The sequence below is a fragment of the Ooceraea biroi genome, chromosome 2 (assembly GCF_003672135.1).
Source record: "Ooceraea biroi isolate clonal line C1 chromosome 2, Obir_v5.4, whole genome shotgun sequence".
Lineage (NCBI taxonomy): Eukaryota > Metazoa > Arthropoda > Insecta > Hymenoptera > Formicidae > Ooceraea > Ooceraea biroi.
Window position 1 is genome coordinate 3,357,565 of NC_039507.1, and position 20,138 is coordinate 3,377,702.

General features: G+C 40.1%; 1 protein-coding gene and 1 long non-coding RNA gene across 2 annotated transcripts in view; one reads left to right on the forward strand and one right to left on the reverse strand.

Annotated features, from left to right (window-relative positions):
• LOC105281751 overlaps window positions 1-20,138 on the reverse strand; it is a 78,648-nt gene that overhangs the window by 51,879 nt on the left and 6,631 nt on the right. The window lies entirely within an intron of this gene.
• Window positions 6,841-16,842, forward strand: LOC105281749. The gene is made up of 2 exons (XR_894360.3): window positions 6,841-8,101; window positions 8,262-16,842. It is a non-coding gene; the product is annotated as an uncharacterized LOC105281749 (long non-coding RNA).

Here is a 20,138-nt window from a genome sequence, read left to right on the forward strand (position 1 = left end):
ATACATCGACAAATCGTTAAACTTGAGCATTTGAGATTTCTTGATTCAGCCAATATCAAAAAGTATTATTCCCATAGTGGAGAGAATCAGCATTGAAATATGGAAGATAGAACGTCTCCTTTGGTGGTTGCATTTTGCGGCCACAACAGAGAAATACCGATACGAGATGTACGTGCTCCGCGTGTATCAGAGATCTGATATACATATACATATATGTATACATCGGATGCGCACCGGAACGTGATACAAAACTCCGCTGTCGCGATCGATTGATATCGATAACGTACTTGAATCCCGAGGTTAAAAGGACTTTCGAGTCTACGTGAGGACCTCCAAGATTCGCCTGCGCATCTCGAGAGCAACGTATATAGCCGTAGTGGGTTTATAGAAGACAACGACCCTATATCATAACACAACGATAGGGGTTGACGGCACGATACCCTCTCACAGTGTCTTAACGACTGATCGCCACTGCTATGAATAGATAACTTCAACGTGTTATCATCTAATACATCATTTCGAAACTTCTTTAGTTCAGGATGTCCATATTATGAGATACAAATTTTCAATATAAAAGAACACAGAATGAAATACTCGCATGAAGAATAAACGACACTTTTATACGTGTTTAAGTTTTGGAATAATTTTTACGCGGATGGAATTTCCGCAAGGCACTCAAAGGTATTTTTTGTAAAAATATCATGTTCTTTTTACGCAGCATATCGTTGAACTGGACAAAGCGAGAATAACGTTAGTTGGCGCAACGTGAGATTTGCATGTTAAGTTCTCCGTCCTCGTGCCATTAACATCTTCCACGCGAGTGTAACGATTACAAACGCGCAGGCGTGTGCAGGAATGAAAATCTACAATGGTATTAATTAAACTTACCACCACGCGTGTACGCGTCATTGCAGGCGTTCCGTAATGCCGTCTCGCGCGCGCGTGATAATCACTATCTCATAAGCATGTTTCTTTGTGCTAAATAAAAATAGACGTTATTTTCCATGATAATGAGTCGTTTCTCGCATTTCTAGGTTACAATCCTTCGCAAGGACGTCTGGAAGAGCGAGAACAATTAAATCTTTATTGAGAAATGCCGCATCTCATAATATTCTTTGGATATGTAAACTTCTTAATGTTGTCTGTTATACGGCAATATATCTTTCTCATATAAAATAGTATTGTATATTTCTACAATTTAGCTTTTTTCTGTATTGATATTTGCATCATTACATCATCTTCTATCAAACTTAGAAATTCTTGATTACAACATAAGAAACATGAGATAATCTAGAAAATGTAATTCTTAAACATCAAATAAATTTTGGAGAAAAGTAATTTTGAAAAATAATCTCTCGTAATAATTTTGAAATTTAATCTTGATTATTTTTATCCCTACAAGCAAACACTTGATTAATATTCGACGAGGCATCTCCCGGGCGAGGACCAAGTCCGGATGTTGTACAAAGGGCGCTCTCGAGTTCGTCGCTGATAAGAATCGCTATCTGCTTTTCCATTTCCCCTCCGCAACCGTGTTTTTTCCTCCTCTCTTCTCCTGTTTTACATGATGACGTGAGACAGGTCGTCGAGAATAGATCAGTCTTCTCTCTCGAACTTTTTATTTTTTTATATAGAAAGTTTCCAGTCGCCTTCTTCTTTCCCAAAATTCGGTCGATCGCACGGCTCTACCTTATAAATAATTTATCCCGCGTGATTCATCCTCGAATGCGCGATTCTTCCTGGCAATAGCGCCCACGTGGATGTTGTCAGTCGTCGGCACACGTTCAGCGATGCTCGTCGTCCACGACTCGCCAGTTTAGAGACCATTGTCAGAGGCGTATGCCGTACAATGTGCAGCCGTGCGACGAACGCGAAGAGACAGAAGCGCAGAACACTGAACGGAAATGTCGCCACTGCGCTGCGGTCTTATATGCGCGCCGCATTGTCGCCAAATTACCGTTTTATCGGTCATCAGACTGAACATGCGACTGTTCACCGAATATCCCATATAACCGAACAAATTATACGAATTTCGATATTATTATACATCCATATATCAATAGCAATAGACGCGAATTGTTCTCGATGTAATCATGAATGTTTTTACCTCTCATTGCAGCGTTGATATCACATTGCAAGGTAATCATGCGCATGGCAGTAATATATGAATGAATAAATCATATAACGTACCAGGTGCTTAAACAAATTTTCATTAGAAACTGAGATATCATAATGAAAGCCACGTCTGTTTTTTAATATCCAGATCAAAAGTTTTGAAGCATTAATCTGAGGAAAGTTTTAATGCTCTTTAATTCTTTTTCAAAACGATAAAAAGACTCGTGATCAAAGTGAGTAAAGTAAGATGACTGAATAGATTACGAAGAAATTGAAGTATAAAAAAGAAACAGAAAGAGTATTAAGAATTCCTTTGATATTTCTTTACGATATCGTTTCAAGGACTTGTCAGGATTTCGGTCCTGAAGGAAACGAGAGCTTCTTTTCTACAGAACGGCGAAGCAAGAAAACTCTGAAATTGCTTGCGACGTGGAATCATGGCTGACCCGGATAGATGCGTCGCTTGTGCCGTGGTAATTTGAGAAACATAAGTCGTCACGGAACATTCAGTTGTACGAGAAACCCTTCTACTTCCAACCAGACATCATCGCCGACACCAACGACAAAATGTCCGACGCGGTTGGCGCGGTCGATCACCGTACGCGACATAACGTATTAAGCGAATAATCCTCGGACACGTCCGTAATTCCCTCATCTATCGAAAATACACTCGCGGTGGACGTATATCCAGTTACATGCGCTTAATACCACGTGTAACTGGTAGTGGCAAAGTGAAATGAATGGTTCAATAGTACACGGATAGTCTGTGGAACTGTGAACAATAATGCGTCTATTTCCGAATCGAAATTACTCCAGACTGAAGTTTCCTACGTTTCTGGAAACGTGGAGACGGAAATTATGAGCTTACGTGAACGAATCAAGTATACAATACCAAAACTACTTACAAGTTTACCAAGAAGTCATGTTTTGATAGCGTCGCGTTCATAAATCATCGCATAAATCACAACTATGAAATTGTGAAAAACATAATCAGCTGATCGTTTAAAGTTAAAAGTGAGTAAAACACAAATACCTAAATCAAAGCAGATTGAATATTTTCGTTTCTCTGACTTTTATTGCGATATTCCCATAAATGTCCGTCCATAAAAAATTACGTAGCGATGTTACCGAACGTTTGGAGAACCACATTGGCCAATATCCCGGACGTGAATCTCATCCGGGAAAGCGTGCAAATACGATCATCTCTTAATAGCAAGTTCAGAGATATTCCTGGGACATGAAACTCGCGGTACGGTTTTATCGGTACAATAAAGAGCGCACCGGCTGCGCGTATCCGTGCGACGATAGAAATTCGATAAAGTCGTTGGTGAAGGCAACGAACCTAACCGACATGAGTCATCATCAGTCTAACGAAACAAGCGAGACTAACGCCCGACTAAGTCTGGCAGTATACTGCTTTCATTCAGCTGTGCTTCGTCATTAAGAGATGCGATGGCATAAAAAATCACGATTGCTCAGATTTGAAACGAAGCGCAAAACTTCTTATACGTGCAAGAGGGAAAACGAGGGAGAAGGTACATCGGAATATTCAATTACTAGTCGATTAATAGTTAACAGCAAAATCTTTATACGCAAATCAACTACAGCGTTGAAGTACGCCCGTAGGGCACTTAATTTCGATATATTTCAATTTAACAGTTTTCCTTTGTTCGCCACGTACATGTAACACGAGCTCGCCGATAGTCTTCTATCATCGCTTTGCCGTTTCACGAGTTTGCAATTTCATTAACCGCTTCCGAATAAACTATGAGATCGAGCGTCGAGTATCCAGTGTATCTGGAAAATTTCATTTTCTATCGTAATAAAGCTCAGTTAAGCGACAAAAATAATTTAGCACGAGGAAAAAAGCTCGAGAGATGAGTGTTTTTTTCCGCGTTAACTCTCGGCCATGAAACACGTTGATTGACACAATGGCAGATCGAGAATATCCTGCTGTGCGGCGATCTACTTAGGCACTTGATGAAGTTGCCGAATCTATTCGAGACGTCGTTCAACATAGGAAAATAAACATCGACGAAAAGGAGAGAGAGAAAGAGAAGCCGAGAACCGATGGAAGAACGAATAGCACTTAACACGAAGTACTGAGCGCAGTACAACGAATACCGAGTAATCAGCGTTAAGGCGAGAAACGAGGAAGCAGCCGAGGGAAATGCAATAATGCTGCAGGCATCATGCAAATTTGTTTCTGCGATTTCATATTTCGTACTCTATATTACATGTCACTGGAATTCTGGTTTGCTACAGAACAAGGAAATACTTTATCTCCGTGCGTAACAATGATTGTACAGGCATGCTCCAATTAAAGATATCGAGGAAGCTTTATTCCAAGTTTTTAATATCGAGACATGTCATGTAGCTTTGCAGTGATGAGGACTGATTAATGTCCGGAATCGCAATTGGACAGATTTATAGCAGCACACGTTACAGTCGCGTGAGAATGCACTTGCGAGTGCACGCATGAAATCTGAAAAATTCAGTGAAATCTATCCAGTTCATACCGAAATTTCGTTAAAGCGTAAACGAGCGCAGAGATGGATTGAAGTTGTTTTGGGAGGAACGAGAGGCTCCCTCAGGACTCCTTTCGTGCCGTATGCGGTGCCAGGATGCTGCTCGTGTTATTTCAGCCGGATGAGCGGATTGCCGAGGGCTCGAAAAGCCAGAGAGATGAAGAAATTGACTTGAATGTGCTCTTCAATTGATGGCGTGAAGAGTAAAGCTGCATGCGAATTGACGTTGCGCTTCGGTAAAGATATAGCAATTTTGGAACTGCGTAGATGTTAAAAAACCAGAAGCCAATCTTCGATCGAATGTATTATTACATATGAATGCGCTTTGCAGTAGCTTCACGTTAAAATACATTGTTCTACGCTGATTAACCTGATAAAACATCGTATAAAATATCAATAAAACATGTAATAAATATAGAGATTCTCACGTTTTATCTTTTATATAAATAAATTTCAAATTGATTGTGCATGTATCAGTATAAAGTTTATATAAAATTATACACCCTTGCAAAGTGTTATTCGTGGTATCTATTAATTATAATAAAATGATCTAAAAGCAACTTGCGACAATATTTTTCCTGAAAATTATTTATAACATTTATTATAACGTAGCATTCATAAATATGCTCAGCATATTGAATTATTTTAAACATTCGTGCAGCATTTTTTTATATGCAAAGAGTGTTTTGTCAAAAACAATATCTAGAAATATTAGGAGACACGTCGCTTTGTGGCAAAAGATCAGTTATACGATCACTTTCGCATGAAACCATGCGATATTGCGAAATTGTGGCGCCGAAAGGAGACAACGAACTGGTAACGAGACGTCGCCGAAAGCGTGGCGAACTCTGTTTTGCAGCATGAACGAAATGGTTCAGCAAATCTAACGCGCCGCCAACACGGTATACCGCCTGTCATCTACTGCCGTCGACCGAGAATAATTCCGTTGTAGTGTCGCAAGCCACGCGAATTTACGTGGCTGAGGAAAAATGTAACAAATACACGGGAGTCGCGAGTGATAAACGCGCGAATAATAATCTGACAGCAGGGTGTTACCCGGGCGTCGTAGAAAAAGACCCGGATTTGATTCCGGGATTATAAGTGGAAATAGCGATCATGAATCAGACGCGAGCGTATGTTGACCAGATACTACGTTTGCACGAATCGAGACCGAAACGACGTTGAGAATAATGGACGCCTATCGCCAGCGAGAGGATAGAAAGTTTCTCCTTGCGTAACGAGTATCGACGAGGGGGAGTATCGGAGGCAAATGAAATCATCGTGACTCCGAATCAGGACAGCAAGGATTGCGATGCGATCTCTGATGCGAAAAATCGTCGTAAGATTTGCATTCAAACCTCCTGGCAAATTATCAACGAATTAATGGATTAGAAAATTATATAATATACAAAATACATAAAATTATTCATTTTTTTATTGAAAATATCCTATTAAAATTTCGATGCTCATGTTTTAAACCTTAGCGTCATCAACACATTTTCAGATGTCAAGATATTTATCTTATTTTTATTCTCTCGAATGCTCTCTTTCCTTCTCTCTTGAAATTACACAAAAAGAATCAAAAGCGAATGCTGCCGAAAGCAGAATCGTGTCGTGCACTAGCCAGGGCTTGTGTACGTTCAAGCGTGACCACGGAGATAAGCGGTGCATCGACCTGTGCCAAATCGGCAGGCTGATAAGAGAAGCAAAAGTTGCTTGTTAGCGATTAGCAGCCGGCAATTAATCGCTGCAGATCTCGTTTTCGCCGCGGGGCTATTACGCTGATACTCATCGCACCAACCGTCGTCTCGCAATGATGGCATTGGCCAGTCAGTCGGCGTATCGTATATACGATTATGCATATGCAATTCAGCGCTGCAGCATGAGAACTGTCTCACGGATAAGACTTATCGTCGTTGCAATGATTAGAACCCTCATAAATAGCCTGTGAAGGAACCTCGCTCAATCGTCGCACGTTTTTTAAACCTCATATAGTATTATGCCTTTTAATATTACTTCTAATTAATCAATCAATTGTTATAGTGAATTGCGACAATGTGCAAAATTGCTAATAAAATAATTTGTTTCGTATTAATCTGCTACGCTGTATAAATATTTTTTCTATGCGTATTAATATCAATTGGAGAAAGATAGCCTAATATTTCAGATATTTTAGCTTAATGTATTTAACTTTGATTAAATTTATTTGTTAGTACTGATATTTTATATTAGAAGAAAGTTTTAATTCTTATTTTTTATAAATATCTATTTGAATATGAAATAAACTTTTCTGACTAGAGTAAAGTGGATTTTTGGCAAAGCGATTCATGTTATTTTTAACGAATTATAACAAATGGCAAGAACAAATGTTCCACAACAATTGTGATTCTTCAAAATTATCGCAATATATCAGTTCGGTAATATATCATAGCAAGCACGTCCGCAGTTCCTGTACGAATATGAATTATTGCCTCTACTATTATGCAATGTTTCAAGAACGATCAAATAAACGTGAACTTACATGATAGCAACAACTATAAAAAAATCGCTTTGATCTACTCTTGTAAATTACAGATAGATGAAATTACAATCAATTTAGTCACGTCGCAATTCAGGCTATATAATAGCGACACGCCCGGCTTACAACTTGAGTTACGTGGGTTTTCGACCTGAGAGTTACGACTTGAGCTTATTTGTTATAGAAACTGAAAACTAATTAACAATTTGCTGTGTTATATACTGAAAAACGAAAGAAAAAGGAAAGAAATTCTCGAATTTTTGTAGCTCCGCACGAACGAGCAACAAGCGGCTCGCGCCACGCTTGTAAAAGCTTTACGATCTTGTCAAGAAAGAGAAATGGATTTACACTCGTTTCACGTCGGCCAACCGACATTAGAGTTTCTAGAGAAACAAGCCAATTTGCACAGCTGCTCAGCGCCGCGCCTAAGTTTCCAGATCGCCCTTCGTCAGTCCCTTCCTGATGACGAAAAGGATCCAAACAAGGAATTTACGAGTTGTTTATTTTTAAAGAGACTTAAATTCGGGTTTAAGATACAAGGTCCAAGTAATATATGTAAAATGAAGCAACGTGTATTCTCTTAATGAAATACCAAAATCGAATTTCTAGAATTAGGATTAACTTTAAATTTGAAGAATTTTACCGTATGCAAGTTTGACTGAAAAAGTAAAAGGATTGATAAAAATAATTATATTCTTATTATTGTTATTAATAGATCATTTTATCTTTAGCATAAAAATAATCTTATCCAGACTAAACTTAGAGAACATCTGCAATGAGAAAAAAGGCAGATTTCGTGAAAGGTGTGATTTGGGTGAATGCAGGTACCAAATTCTCGAAGGTGGAAGCAAATCCGGATGTCTGACCAAATTCAAAAGCTCGTTATGGACCGCGACAGAACGACCTGCAGTCGCCCGACTTGGATTGAGTCCAACGGCAAGTGAGTAACGATAATTCCTATGTGGGTTAACAACCCGTGCTTTAGAAAGCAGGAAGGAGGAAAAAGCTGTGTTCGTTCGACCGAGAAGAGTGAGTCGGATCTCGAGACGTTTGTTTCACGTGCTCGGGGTTAATGGTGATCCCTTTCGATTCATTTTTAGGCGACGACTGTCCTACGGGAGTGAGCTAGGATCTACAAAAATAACACCCGGGGAGAGAAAGAGAACATCGGTTTCCAGACACGTCGCAACGTAAACCGGCAACCGTATGTGACAACACGATCGATGGTAAGAAACACCTAAAATATTATAGGAGTTTAAAGTATTGTCTGTAGTATTACCCAGTACGAATAACATAGAAAAAAATAAAAAAGATCGCACAAAAGAATTTTCGCATAATGTTGTATAACGAATAGGAATCTATTCTTGTATTCTGATTCGGTAAAAGTCGCTGTGTATCGCAGTAGATCGCCGTGTATCAGCGTACGTCGATTGTGCAAAGCAACCATGCGTTAAAGAAAACGCGCTGCGAAGTATTATTTCAACATATTCCGCCGTGCTTAAATTTTACTTTATTTCTCTCCCATAACATCTAACTTCCCATAACATAAAGTTGCAAAGCATTTGCGGGCTGAGCCATTTAGGATGTTCATGGCCCGTCGTATTCACGGCGCGCGCTGCACAAACTAATGTGAAAAGCTTGTAATGCGCATGAACTTTCGCGTTGCGCCGCATAGCTTCCACGTTGTACTGCATTATGCAACGCCGTGCTTTACAAAATAAGGATGAAGACGCGCGTACCATTACGTAGATCGTCGTAAATATCTATACGCGGACATTAGCACCCGCATTAAAGGACAAGAAGTTTTCGACGGGATAACGGCTGGAGATTTTTAGCGAGGGACCGACGGGAGATTTAGAATGAGGGAACTTCTCGAAAAACTTGTGACAATCCCAGCGAATTCACAAAGTTCTCGTGAAAGTACGCGAGAGAGGCGAGGTGAGATGGCATCCATTTGACTACGGATAACGGATTCGGGGGCATTCGTTCCCTCGTGCCCGGATTTTAACGGTAGAGTCCCCTCGAATCCATTTTTAGGTGACGAACCCTACTAGTAACTGTAGCGGAGTTACTTCACGAAAATAAAAGTTCGAGACCGAGAGAATGGAATGACGACGAACTCCAGCGCGCAGCGGCCCGGGCTTATTGAAAAACTTTGCGTAAATCCGAGGTAAAACTTGGAAGAAAAAGTCGGATAAGGGACGTTGCACGAATGCGAAAGTGTGTCTGCCAGGCGTATAATTAGCGTTTCCAACAATTCCGAAGAGTGCTAACCACGAATCATAGATATCCAAATTAATATCTACATCGGTATATAGACTACGACGTCTAACATTAATGTATCGATGTGTTGCGTTAGAGTTCAAGAATATAGCTGTACTATAAGAGATCCCAGAAGTAAATTACGCGATCAGATTCTGCGAACTTTCCTACAACCGTCTGTACAGCCTGTAAATTCTATTTCTAAAGTAAATGTGCTTTTAAAACACCATTTAAATCTTGCACATATGCAATCAAGCATACTTTACATTTCATCATGATTAGAGTAAAAGAAGGCAAAACGTGTATGAACGTTGGATGTTGGAACTCGGCCGGGCGCAAGGCATGGGCTCAAGGCACGGGGCGATGACAGAAACAACAAAGTGCACGCCGAGGAAATGTGGAGCTAGTCAGGCGTCGCGGAAGCAGTTAAAGGTTAATAACGAAACCGTGGAAATACGTTCGCCACGCATCGACCTCACATAGAACGTATTCGATGTTCCACTTGCTATTCTTATAACGCAATGCGCCGCGCTAGTTTCCAATGTACAGGCGAACTAGCGCTGACCACTTATCATGGGAAGCATTAAACATACGCGGGCACAGATAAGAACTGGAACGTGCCCACGCTCGATATGTGAACTCGTTCATAAGACTTGGAAATACAAGGATTAATCCACGATCCCGCTGTGCTACGTCGAAATTGCATTTACGGCGTTTGCGGGGGACTGAATAATTCTGTCAGTTCATATCCCATCGAAATTTATGGGCTCTCGAGAGCGAATTTAAATTGGGTAAACTTGGATACCACTTCCAAGCTAAGCGGCTCATGCACTCTTAATTAACTGCTGATTATTAGATGTAATAATTCCACAGTCCGATAACATCGTTCAAGATACCGACTATCTCGAGGGCCCATAGTGTAAGACGGATTAAACGCTTACAGGATCAGGCCTGTACCTCGGAACGTATGTAACAGTATTCAAAGGTTACACATATAATTGCTGATGATAACGTACAAAAATCGTAATAAACGTTTCCATCCGCAGGGTATTAAACCCGACGAGACCGGAGAGCGCATTCGACCGTGACGGGGCATATTTATTCTTTTCTTTTTTGGAAGCCGAACCTCGTAGACCGAGATACCCGGCTGCGTTAAAATTGTGGGCCATTGTTAAGCCGGGAATAGATTCGGCTCTCGTTGAAGACGCCAGACCTCCCGACGGTTCTCAACCACGCGGTTCCGCGTTTAGAGAGGACTCTAAACATAGATCGGGATCGCGATTAAACTGCGTTGAGACGTGTAGTTGTTGCAGGTGTTACAAGCAAACGCGAGCTGCATGCGAGTCAAACGGATAAAATTCTTGGGCACTCTAGCATTAGAGATCTGCGACCATCAAAGGATCACGGATCTCTTTTAGGCCAATATTCATAGTCGAATCTTATATTTAAGATCATCTTAAGTGTATCTTCAGATACTCCATAGCCAATGAAATAATCTATACGACTATACAGCATCTGCAGATAAACTTAAGACGGTCTTAAATATAAGATTCGACTATGAATACCGGTCTTAGCAGGAAATTACGACAAATGTTATATCCCGCTTGCCTTGTGTAGGTATCCTGAAGCACGCGTGGATGTAATTATGATCGCGATTATAGCTGTAGGGAGATCTTGATCTGTGAGTGACTTCTCTCTCTTTGCAGGAGTCAACGGTAATAAAGTTAATCTTCGATACGTCCAAGATACGTAATAAAATATGATATTGGGTTACAACGACTGGAATCTCAATTTGTAGCGATCGCAAACGAAATATTGAATGAAAGATTTATTTATTATTATTATCTCAGAATTGCTGATGCAGTACGAAAGTTCAAAACTGAAACAATAGCTAACCTACAAATGCATATAAGTTGTACATTTTGAAATTTTAATTAGACAGTTTAAATACCGAGATACTAAAGTATCGAACATAAAAAAACTTGCAACGAACAATGGTATTCTTCAATATTTCCTTCAGGAAAAATGATGACTAAATTTATCACGAAATCTGTTATTAAAATTTAAGAATCGGAGAGTCTGGAACGTTTCTCAGATCAAATTACCCACTTCTCTAAACGTCACCGATGACGCTGATAGAGACAAACAGTGACTCGGACGGTTTTACTCGCGCCTTAACAACCTTCCGAGGCCTCGTGCGATCGTAAAAGGAAAATCGTACGAGCATGTCTACACTTTCATTGTAACGATCGTTGTCGAATCAGATCGTGGGACGTTGCAATGCCAGCCGATTATGCAAATTACAGCGTTACCGTTAAATTACATCCGCGACACTAATACTGGACTTTCCACGCTCGGTGAATCGGGAGCGCGCATAGATTACGAGACCGATCAGTGTCCCCGATTGCAGTGTCGTCGTTTTTGACTGGTTTTCCATGTCCTCCGATAATGAAACAGTTTATACATTAAAAAGAAAAAAGTGACCAAGATATCAAAATAGATCAACATAGGAAAATTTAATTTCACTCTCCATTTCTTTTTTTTAGAACGATTAAACAGTAACTTTCAATTTCAACAAGTATTAATGTTTTCACTCAACAGGGTCATAATAAAATTATTAAATAAATAATATAAAACTTTTAAATGTTTTATCACAATCTTAACACTATCGTTTTACAAACAAAAACATTTTACTTACATTAAAACGAAACAAGGTTTAAGAAAGAGCACCGCGATTTCTAATGCCAATTCAAGAATGCTGCCTTGGTTGTAACAGAGGGATTCGGGGAGAAGAGTTAAGTGATCGAAGTAAAGAAGAAATACAACGGTAATCGAGGTACGACGAAGAAGGAGAGAACGCTCGGACGCGTTCGCGATTGTCGCAGGAGATGAAGTGCACCGCCTCTGCCAAATATCTCGGCGGTCACCGGTCTCGTTGTCATCGCCGATGTAAGCGTAGCAGGTAGGAAACCCTATCGAGAGTCCACAATGGGTCCTCTATGTGAGGTCTGCTTCCCCCGCACAATGGCGGGCCAAGAGTTCCTTATATTTTATGACAACCCGCTGCAGCAGCCGTCGCGCAGGCTACGGTTTACGGTCCAAACACCAGCGAGATTCCGCGAAGCTTTCCTCTGTGTGACACCGGGCGGGCACTATCTTTATTCCGACTTTATCGTTCCCGTAAAGTCCGCCTATCCGCGCACTTGTTTTCGATCGAGGCGTGTGGCTGCGAGCAACCGATGCGATGGTACCATCGAGGATTTTTCTTGCGAGCGATCTCGAGATCGGAAACGAGCTCCCTCAACTTCAATCTCGTATATAATTCACCGGGCTCGTGTTCCTCGATACTCAGTTTCTCATTCGCGGGGCAGCAACAGCGGCCGCGCAATGTCTTGCAGCAACAATTTGTCTGCAGTGCTGGTATAAGTTTTTATTCCCGTGATGAGAATAAAGAAGCAAGGTGAAAAAGTATTACGAGATTACATCGGCAAGTTTTAAATGGTAAAATGGATGTTGGGGGATTATAATAGTGGCGTCGAGGAAAGTGTACCTTGCACCGGCGCGTATCTCGGACGAAAGAGACAGCCGTAAAATTAATTGAATTTAAGTTTCTTACCCCTTGTTCTCTCCCCCGCACCGTTACGAAACACGATGGAAAAGTGTTTCTCTTCTGCGTCACGCGTGACTAAACGCGAGAAGAAATATTTTCTCGGTTGTACGTGATTCATCGGCTACCGACGCCAGAGCACCATCATTTTTTAATGACTGAACGGAGTTTCGTTTCAGACTAAAATATCTCTGAGACGAGTTTATTTACGCAAATATAATAAATATAATAAATTAAATTAACCAATCCTCGTATATTTAGGATAATTAATCATTAATTTTTATTAAAATTGTATATCAAGCTAAAATTATTTTCTTCATATTGCAGAATATAGTGAAAATGAAGTACAAAACAGTTTCATAAATATACATAATGTCTGAATATTTTAATTATAAAGTTAAATTAAAAATAATATATGTTAGTTTAGTCACTAAACTTTAGTGCACGGTTTTATTTGGGAGCAATGTACAACAGAAAAAACAATAAAACGAATTTCATACCGTAACAAATTGGAAATTGTGAATCTCGTTTCCACAACCTTTAATTGGCATCAGAATTCCGAGCAGTGTCGCAACCACTACTGATTACGCGATGCGCGTAACAATCATCGAGTAGAGGTATCAATGAAGCCGATGAATCACCTAATCGTGCTCCGATTCAAAATTGTTCAGCGTCTGCTTTATCCACACATTTACAACTAATCGTCGTTTTACGTAATTTCAACGTCCCGCACAGCGTAATCATGCAATTGCATCGCCGGAAGAACCTAAGCGCAAGGTTTGTCGACACTCTGTATTTCAGTCGCCGGTAACTCTGTCGCTCGCGGCGATACTTCGTGTCAGCTAACGCATGCTTCGAGTCATCGCGGCGAGTGACGCGGCGTCAAACGATGACATTGGTTCCAGATGACTCGCCTCGAAACAAGAACGTGTCCCTCGTTCGTAACGGCCGTCGAGAGCGAATGGAACGTGACGATCGAGAAAGCCGAGAGACACGTTGTAGCCAAATCTTGGATCATTGTACCGTGATATACATATAACGAGCTGATGCTGCATGATCAATGATTCTGTCTCGTACAAAATACTCTCGTATAAAGTACTCGCATTTAGGATGTAAAAAGATTGATTATCAAAACTCTACCGGAGTCTACACATCATTTAATCCGGTTCGCCTTCAATACATTCAATACGTTCTATAAAATAAATTTCTCCATTTATATTCGGTCAATCTATAAAATACAATTACGTCGAAGGGAGGAATTCATTTCCGGCGCCGGAACACCTTCGGTAACTAATCCGAGGGGGAAGAGCCGTGGTTATTGCACGTGGAACATATGGCGGCCGTTGGCACGCGTCACACAGAGCCCGGCGAGCACTACGTTTAGAAATGTGAAAGAGGATACGAGCGGAAATGAACGCTTCAACGAGACTTGGACATATAAAGGGCACTACTAATCATGAGGGGACCCGACGCGACGGTTTAATGCATTTGTGCGTTTCGCGATGTTTTCCTTGCAGCCCAGGCGGATCGCTAAGGATCGTTAATTCGGGGCGAGCTTACGTACATAGCACTCTACATATCGTATAGCGTGCAATACGGTTCTCCGACGATAAATCGACGTGACATCACAATGGCAAAATTAAAGAATTGAATATCGAGAGTAGGCGGTACGTGTTCCTACCGCTCGCTTTCATGTCGTCCTTTTCTCTGGCCATTTGGCGCGGTCGACGCGCGCGCAGAAAACGCGAAAAAAGAGTGAAAAAGAGCCCACTACGAAGTGGTCTCCTTCAATAAAAGTCCGGCGTACAATGGACGCCGCACGAAAAAGCGGGGATCGTCCCCGGTGTCGGGTACGCGGCATAAATCCACCCATTCAACCGCGCTCAACGTACCCGGGTTGACCTTCCCGGCCATGAAAATGGGTCGTAGGTGAGAGAACACGCGCGCGACTCGCTGCAGATCGCTCTGCAATCGACGCACGTATGGAATCCCAGGCATTTTGTCGGACGTGTCTTCGCGAATGTCAGATCCTGGCGCGCTTCCGTACGCTTCGCGAATTATTCTGACCCCGAATTCAATTACGCTCTTTGATCACTTGCATTATCTTGAATTGAAGCATTTAAACAGACAAGCACTTATTATCTCCTTACATTTATCTAACTTGCAAGCACGTATTATCTCCGCGCTCGGCATCAGTAAAATAATAAAGTAACTGATTAGATAATAAGCGCATTAAAAAATGAATATTAAAAAGTATTTACGGAATATTCTTCATAATTAGCTTACATAATGGTACTTCTTAAGTTGAATTAATCGATTTAAAAGAAAAACAGTGGCTTCGCAATTTCTCTCTAAAATTATATGATGATAATGTGAATATTAATTTTATATAGAACCGTTCAATATAAATGAATATAATAATCAGCAAATGCCAGAACGTAAATATTTCGATAAAATTCATTCGCAATCCGCAAGATGATCGAACCCGCTTGCGCAGTATCGTTTCCTTATATCGTCTCGCAGAACGAGAAGCGACTCTCTCTAGTGCGGATCTTACGGAGGCGATTTTACGGGATCGGTGACCACGTAAAAAGGCCCTAGATAAAAAGCGCTCGTTCACAGCAGACGGTTAAACCCGTTACGGATATAGCTTAAGAGAGAGGGAGAGAAAGAGAGAGAGAGAGAGAGAAAAGAGAGAGAACGTGTACACGGATGGAAGATTCGTATTTTCGAAGCGAACTGCCAGCATCTGTCGACGGGCGTGGAACGAGCATTGAAACGTGCACAACCAACACGAAACACGAAGAGAAGATTATCCCGACGGAGGTGCATACTTAGGATAACAGTGAGAGAAGGAAGACACAGAAGTATATCCAAGAAAAATAAGAGAAAACGCAAAAGGATCTGAGAACGAAGAAGAAAAAAACAGAATGGAATACAAACAAGTTGTACTCGTGACATTACAGAGAATATTCACGTGTAGGCCTATTTATTTATCTGCGAGATTGGTTTCTCTTGGTTTTACGTGATTGAAAAGTATTTTTGCTTCACAAATACACTTAACGTCGATATTCTCGCAATATATGATTAAAACAACATTTAAATAGGTGAATATTTGGAGTAACTGTCAAGGAAATAATATCAGAGTGCATGGAGTAAATATAAATTTATTTTGTTACGATATCTTCTCATACAATCTCCATTAAATTGCACATCGAATATAATATTCTATTATTACGCAAGATCTAATATATTTCTCATCGAGACACTCAAGATTTCGTAACGCGTACGCTGTTTTCGGTTTGATGCACAACGCACTTCGTGTCTAGCATCGGAAACACCCACGTTGCAAATCTAGGACTGGCCATCCATAGCGAATCCAAGGTTGAAACCGTCGATCGCTAATTTATACACGTAGCTGATGCCACTATGAATGGATGGAAGAAGCATGATTTAATGATAATTTTTACTTGACTTTAAATTATTTTACACATTGAATATTCAATTTAATTTATATTTTCTCTTATGGATTATATAAATATTATTTTAAACCAAAATCCAAAAACGTAGAGCAAAATTATTTTAACATACATGTACTTGTACACACTCTTGACATCCCAATTTTAATCCTGTTGATAAACTTGATTGCAGAAATTCTCTCTCTCTCTCTCTCTCTCTCTCTCTCTCTCTCTTTTCTCTCTCGCCTTTCACATCCATTAATCATCAGTAATCCTAATCCGATTTTACATCGCCCGAAAGTTCAAAAGAGAATTTCGAGTTTCTTCATTAGTACTATTAATGCGCGAAACGCATAAAGCGCCTGGAATTTTATAGTAATTAATTTCGTTTACACCGCATCTTTGTTAACGAAGTCCAACCAAAGTTCCAGGTCAGTCAGGAAGCTCCAAGTCTCTCGCAAAGACTTGTCAAACTTCTTTTAGAGATCCGTAGCGTGACAGGAAATACATCAGATTAATTATCTCGACGCGAAAGTATCGACTGAATGTCATGCTAAGAACCTCAGTGCTAAAGTATTGAAAGATAGAAAGATAGAACGGATACTTGCTTCTGAGTATTAAACTCGTAACTGAGGAATCTTAAGAATAAAAATAGTGGTGTAAAAGAGAGCTATCAACGATTGAAATATCAAGTAGAACAACGTAAATTTACATTGCTTTTTATTATTTTCTCTACAGAAATCTTTTCTCTCTCTCTCTTTTTCCTTCTTGAGTATTTTTTCAGATATATTACGTCATGTTATATTGAAATACCTCGGAAAGGAGCATATCCTGTACCGAAGTTAAATGTGTTTTATCCTTCAGCTGTACTAATCTGCGGGCGATGCGGATGACGCGCCGGCTGGCACGATTCGCCTACACTTCGTTGTACATCATATCATTTACTATGCCCACGCGTGGCACGAGCCTCCTCTTCGTCGTCGTCGCCGTCGTCGATCATCCTCATTGAGCTTGACGCTCTCGAGCAGCGCTGCCAAAGTGTGTCCGAACGATGTATCTATCCTACGCCCGCGCTGAAATCCACGTCGCGCAATTGAGATTTCCTATGGTCATTCTAGAAAGCGCTATCGATTAATTATCACAATACCTCGTTTGTACAATGTACTTCAACAATATGCTTCCAATTTTGTTGAATCGAAATAAACCGACGAAATATAATATAAATGATCAAACTCGGTCAGCGTAATGTATCGTTCCGGTTTTAATAAAAAATTATTAAAAAATAGGAAAGGACGAACGTTGGCGCAAGCGGTGAATGTTTTACCAAGCAATTTGAATTTTTATCTCGCGGCGTATGTGGGTGATAACGCTCGGAATGACACGATCTCCCAGGTGATACAGTTACTAGCTCTCTCTCTTTTTTTCTTCCTTTCTCTCTCTCTCTCTCTCTAGTGCACTATTCGCAATTTTATGCAGAATGCCCCAGGTGCATCATGATATACCTTAATGCGCTCCCGCGCACTCGCGAGACATACATTACGTGCAGATGCGCTGCATCATTGTTCATCTCGCCGACACGCAAGCTTTCTTGCAGTGAACGTGCCGCGTCAACGTCCGTCTGGCTGCCCGCAGCAAGAAACTCTTTTGTTCGCTTGCTCATCCCGTGAGTGACGGAGCAGCGCTCTTCACCATTATCGACCGATTAAGTCATTATTCAACAATAGACTTTCTGGTAAGTTATCGAGACGCTGCGCCTTGATAAACCCCAATCCTTTCCGAGCCATTCTCTCCGAAAGAATGTTCATCCACGCAGCCTTGAGAGATTATCTTACCATCTGATCGCTAATATTTCTCGATTGCTAATGAAGAACTAACTTCTACGAGAAACGAGAAAAGCGAGCGAGCGAAAGTAATGCTGCAATTAAATACTTATTGCGCGTAAAGCTTTTCCGGAGAATCTACTATATTCGGGACCATAATTATTGAAAGTTTTATTCTCCGATGGTATCTTTATTTTCCCTCTTCCTTTTACCTTTTTTCCCGCATAGACAATGTCACGATTCCATCCTCGACAAATTTCGATTCAAACCCGACTTGCTGTACTCTTGCATTTTTATTTAAGCCAATTAAAGCTACGCTTTTCACTTCTATTCGCGACTTTATAATTAAAGATGTCTAATTGAGTTTCACTGATACTAATAGTGTTTCCTGCAATTTCTGTAGCTATGTCTGATTGTCCGTTCCGAAAAAGGTTATAGCATTTTCATGATCTCTTTACCAAGATGAATGATCAAGTCTCTCTCGCGCACGTTTCGCTTTATTTGTTCTTTGTTCAAGCGTGTTTCAATGCCTGGCCGTTTTTCGCGTGCAGCAGCGCTCTTTTCTATCCTTCCGGACGCACCCGGCAACTCGATGGGACGTTTTGACGCCGATACAAGAAGAAAGGTAAAGCGGGTGAGGTTTCATTGCCTTTCCCGGCAGCTGCATCATCGCTCAGTGAGCACGTTCAATTGAGCGGCAGAATGAAAGCAAAAACGATAAATTTTTCTCGCAATCCGCAGAAGAAAGTCTGAATACTGCAAGCTGCAAAGTCTCATGTATCGATCCACAAAGATCAAAAACGATGTATCGTGCAATTTTTTTTTATCATGAAAAATTTGTGATTATTCCTTTCTCTTGGATGTTATTATGTTACGAAACATTTAATTTAAAAAATGGATACACGAAAAAGTTTGACTAAAAAGTAGTGAAGTGCGAGCATCACGGAATACAATAAGTCTAAATGTAAAAATATAGGATTCTACATTGACACGACATCCATATATTTTATTTTTTTTAATTTGATAGAAATTGTAAAACTTGATGTATGCACCGAGCAAATAGATTTTCCAAAACCGTGCTTTTTATGACACGTTTAACTCTGCGTTTTTATTTCAATGAAGAATCTGGATATTTTATTTCAGTTACATGATTCGACGACGAACTTTACCGGATTCGAATAAAGTTCCTCTCGATTCCAGATCGGAACGTAATACATGAGTTAAGAGTTAATAAAATATTACGATACATATGTACGATGTTATAAAGTAAACGATTAAATGTTTCATATATTCAGTTACGTTCATGATTAGACAATTTGGAGCATTTCATATCAAACCTATATACAATAGCATTTATCTGAAGAACATGGAGCCAGAATTAGGATAATTAATAACGGAGGCATTATCCGTGTCGACGAAATCCTACCAACGACCTGGATCACTTGCTAATGTAACTGCGATAATATTTATTGAGACTGCTTGCATTAATTAAAGCACCTGTAATCATAGAACGATCTAATAATATGGATGTGTTGCGAATATAGATTCGGATGTGAATCCGTTGAATCGTGAATAAGCATTGATAAACAGGTCGCATTACTAGAAACAAACGTTCATAGATTATAAGATTAGAAAATATTCCTTATCACTGTCCGTTAATTAGTTTGACATTTTCATATTCATATTCACATAATTCGTTTTTACATTTTTACATTTTAATTAATTCTATTATAAAATATCGATATTAACTTAGGTTGTCTGCTATAGAATTTTGATATTTGTTATAACATTTGTTGCAGAATATTCGTACAAATTATATCATCAAGAATC